Source organism: Babylonia areolata, chromosome 14 (assembly GCF_041734735.1).
Source record: "Babylonia areolata isolate BAREFJ2019XMU chromosome 14, ASM4173473v1, whole genome shotgun sequence".
Classification (NCBI taxonomy): domain Eukaryota; kingdom Metazoa; phylum Mollusca; class Gastropoda; order Neogastropoda; family Buccinidae; genus Babylonia; species Babylonia areolata.
The window spans coordinates 35,913,421-35,918,420 of NC_134889.1; the positions used below are offsets into that span (position 1 = coordinate 35,913,421).

At 42.7% G+C, this 5,000-nt stretch overlaps 1 protein-coding gene across 3 annotated transcripts in view; it reads left to right on the top strand.

The window, feature by feature from the left end:
• Positions 1-5,000, top strand: part of LOC143289608 (serine--tRNA synthetase-like protein Slimp) — a 55,961-nt gene that overhangs the window by 48,273 nt on the left and 2,688 nt on the right. The gene's annotated exons all lie outside the window — the stretch shown is intronic.

Consider the following 5,000-nt stretch of genomic DNA (forward strand, 5'->3'; position numbering starts at 1 on the left):
TCGTTGGAGGGATGTGGTGGCGGTCTCTATGGGGGACTGTCGTTGGAGGGATGTGGTGGCGGTCTCTGTGGGGGACTGTCGTTGGAGGGATGTGGTGGCGGTCTCTGTGGGGGACTGTCGTTGGAGGGATGTGGTGGCGGTCTCTGTGGGGGACTGTCGTTGGAGGGACGTGGTGGCGGTCTCTGTGGGGGCACTCGGCCGAAAATAAGCGGCGTGGGAGTAATGGCAATGCCACTGAAACTGCAGATGACGGTGGAGCAGCGAAGAAAGGAAGAAGAAGAAGAGAAAGATAATGTTAATAAAAGGGGAAAAAAGGTGTGAGGGTGGGGTGGGGTTGGGTCAGGGGGTGAGACAAAACACAACAACAACAACAACAACAACAACAAAACACTCACGTTGAATCTTCAGTTTACAAACAGGACAGGCGTGCACGCTCACATTCTTTTTTTTCTGCAGCCATTTCTTTTTTTTTTCTTTTCTTTTTTTTAATTCTGGTGTGTTGTATTGTTTGTTTTGTGGGGGGTGGGGGTGTAAACGTTTGGTTTTTGTCTTTCCAAATTCCCGATTGTGTTTTGTTGTTTTTTGTCAGTGGCCACCACTAATTGTAGATATTGAAAGTGGCCAGATGGCCAAGGGGCCACTCGTGAAGTGAAAGGTGGGTGGCTCCACCGTGTCTGAGTGATTTTTTTTGTTTTTTCAGCAAATTGAGCAAAGGACAGAGAAAGTAGAGAGAAACAAGGGAAACACAAGTCAGCAAAGCCAGCAATTTGGCAAATGTACATTCGCACTTGCCCGCCGCCTGCGCACACACACACACACACACACACACACACACACACACACACACACAACACACACACACACACACACACACACAGACACACACACACACACACACACAGACACACACACACAGACACACACACACACACACACACACACACACACACAGACACACACACACAGACACACACACACACACACACACACACACACACCGACACACACCGACACACTGCCACCACCACCACCAACAACTACTACAGTAATAACAAACAACAACAGCAATAACGTCAACAACAAACAACCAAAAAAAAAAAAACTTCCAACAACAACAACAGCAAGCAACAATAACTAAAACAACAACAAACAACAATTACTACAACAACAGCAAACAAAAATAACTACAATAGCAAACAACAATAACTACAATAACAGCAAATAACAGCAACAACAGCAAACAAAAATGACTACTACAACAACAACAACAGCAAACAACAATAACTACAACAACAAACAGCAATAACTACAACAGCAAATAACAACCAGCAGACATCAACAACAACCACCCCCACCTCTCTTCACTTGACGTATATCAAGTCGGTCTCTAACCCCAAGGCACGTTTTTTTCTTTTTTCTTTTTTTTTTTTTTTTTTTTTTTTTAAATGCCAACGAAGTCTGCGACACCTTTGCCTGTTCCAGACAGCGTGACTCAAAAAATGAGGCATACGTTTAGATTTAGCTTGTCTCTCCAGGGAGGTGAGGAACGGGTGTTGTTGATGTGTGTGTGGGTGTGAGGGAGGGAGGGAAGGATGGCAAGAGGCGGGGAGGGGGGCCGGGGGGGAGCGGGGGTGTAGGAGTGGCTAGTGAGGTGTGTGCATTGGCTAGGAGTTGGGGGGGGGGGGGGGGGGCAGAAAAGAGATAATCACAGCTCATTCATCTTTGTCGTGAAGGTTTCAACACTCCATGAGGAACAGAAGGGGGGAAAAGGTCTTTCTTAGAACAAACAAGAGAAAGGAACCGAATCCAAACATAAAAGAAAACAACAACAACAACAAAAGCCCATACCACGTTTGATCTTTGGTATGGAGAGTTTACAGTGAGCAGCTACAAGTCTTGTGTTAACTGATAGTAATATAAACGTAAGCGCTTTCACACCAGTCATTCACACGCATGCATAACTCTAAAACTGGAAAAACTGAAGGCAAGGAAGAGGCAGGGAAGGGAGGCTGTTTTGGGAAGAGGTGGGTTTTAAGGCCAGACTTGAAAGAGCGGAGACCTGACGAAGAGAAAGAGGAAGTTCATTCCAGTTGTAAGGTCCAGAGACCTTTTCTTTTTTTCTTTTTTTTTTCTTTTTTTTTTTCAACCCCTAAACTACTGGCGACAGTATGATCGTCATTGAAAAAGGCGTCACCTTGTGGAGTGAGGGCCTGGAGGTAACGCGCCCACCTAGGAAGCGAGAGAATCTGAGCTGAGCTGGTTCGAATCACGGCTCAGCCGCCGATATTTTCTCCCCCTTCATTAGACTTTGAGTGGTGGTCTGGACGCTAGTCATTCGAATGATTGATGAACCGAGGTCCCGTGTGCAGCATGCACTTAGCGCACGTAAAAGAACCAAGGGCCACAAAAGGGTTGTTCCTTGCAAAATCCTGTTAGAAAAATCCACTTCGATAGGGAAAACAAATAAAACTGCACGCAGGAAAAAAAAAACAAAAAAAAAACGGGTGGCGCTGTAGTGTAGCGACGCGCTCTCCCTGGGGGAGATCAGCCCGAATTTTCACACAGAGAAATCTGTTGTGATTAAAAGAAATACAAAGTACAAATAATAAATACCTCACTGAGGCAAGACAGGCCTTACAGGTCTAGACGTCGGGTCAGTTCTCTTTATTTTGGACTTTTTCCTCTTTGGACTGCTTTACTTTTTGCTCAGCAAAATCGGTTGGCACCATTAAAAAGCATTATGCTTTGTTAAGCCAGATCAATGGCACCATTAAAAAGCATTACTTTTCTTTGTTAAGCAGAATCAATGGCACCATGAAAGAGCACTTCTTTTTGCTAAGCAAATCAGTGACACCATTGAAAAGTATTAGTTGTTAAGCAGAATCAGTGACACCATTCAAAAGCATTGCGTTCTTTGTTAGGCAGAGTGAGTGACAGCATTTAAAAGCATTACTTTTTTTTTTTGTTCAGCAGAATCAGTGGCACCATTAAAAAGCATTCCTTTTTTTGTTCAGTAGAATCAGTGGCACCATTAAAAAGCATTCCTTTTTTTGTTCAGTAGAATCAGTGGCACCATTAAAAAGCATTCCTTTTTTTGTTCAGCAGAATCAGTGGCACCATTAAAAAGCATTACGTTTTTTGTTCAGCAAATTCAGTGGTACAATTAAAAAGCATTACTTTTTTGTTAGCAAATCAATGACACCATTAAAAAGCACTACTTATTGTTATGCAGAATCAGTGACACCATTAAAGAGCACCACTTGTTGTTAAGCAGAATCAATGGCACCATTAAAGAGCACCACTTGTTATTAAGCAGAATCAATGGCACCATTAAAGAGCACCACTTGTTGTTAAGCAGAATCAGTGACACCATTAAAGAGCACCACTTGTTGTTAAGCAGAATCAATGGCACCATTAAAGAGCACCACTTGTTATTAAGCAGAATCAATGGCACCATTAAAGAGCACCACTTGTTGTTAAGCAGAATCAGTGACACCATTAAAGAGCACCACTTGTTGTTAAGCAGAATCAATGGCACCATTAAAGAGCACCACTTGTTGTTAAGCAGAATCAGTGGCACCATTAAAGAGCACCACTTGTTGTTAAGCAGAATCAGTGACACCATTAAAGAGCACCACTTGTTGTTAAGCAGAATCAATGGCAGCATTAAAGAGCACCACTTGTTATTAAGCAGAATCAATGACACCATTAAAGAGCACCACTTGTTATTAAGCAGAATCAATGGCACCATTAAAGAGCACCACTTGTTGTTAAGCAGAATCAATGGCACCATTAAAGAGCACCACTTGTTATTAAGCAGAATCAATGACACCATTAAAGAGCACCACTTGTTATTAAGCAGAAACAATGGCACCATTAAAGAGCACCACTTGTTGTTAAGCAGAATCAATGGCACCATTAAAGAGCACCACTTGTTGTTAAGCAGAATCAGTGGCATCATTAAAGAGCATTGCTTTTCTTTGTTAGCAAATCAATGACACCATTAAAAAAAAAAAAAAGTATTAGTTGTTTTCAAGCAAAAACCAGTGACACCATTAAAGAGCGTTACCTTTTGTTGAGCAAAACGAAAGGACACCATTCATAAAGCATTACTTTTTGTTAAGCAAAACCAGTGACACCATTGAAAAGTTCACGCACACAAAACTTATAATAACTCCCACTTCAAACTTCTGCCACACGCCCTGATCTCGTTTCATCAAGGCCGTGCTACCAGACAAGGGGTTAAGTCCAAAAACAAGGCTTTTGCTCCTAAAATCATTTCTGGAATCAATGAATGTCGTCTTCCAGGAGACATTCTAAGTGCTGGGGTGTTGTTTTGTGTGTGTGTGTGTGTTTAATGGCTGTCAAATTCCGGAAACGATGTTCCTGCCTCAGTGGGCAGGATGCTGGCTTTTAGGTTGACATGACTTTAAGGTTTGAAGAGTGCAAGTGAAACTGGGAATTAATCAAGGAGATACGGGCAGTGTGTTGTGCTGTGTTAGTTGTTGCTTTTAAGAGGCGCACTCTTGCGCGCGCGCGCGCGCGTGTATGTGTGTGTGTGTTTGTGTCTGTGTGTTTGGTACGTTTGATGTGTGTACTTGCACTTGTATGTGTGTATACAATTACACACACCTACACACGCACACACACACACACACACACACACACACACGCAACAACAACAACAGCAACACTTGTTTCCAATCTTTGAATTACTCTACACCCTCCCCATCACCCCTTTCATTTTCTTCTCCCTCTCTCTCTCTCTCTGTCTGTCTGTCCGTCTCTCTCTCTCTCTCTCTCTCTCTCTCTCTCTCTCTCTCTCTCTGTCTGTCCATCTCTCTCTCTCTCTCTCTCTCTCTCTCTCTCTCTCTCTCTCTCTCTCTCTCTCTCTCTCTATATATATATATATATATATATATATATATGTATATATATATATAGAGAGAGAGAGAGAATGCTCGTTGACAAAAAAGGAATTGTCTGGGTTTGTTCCATGT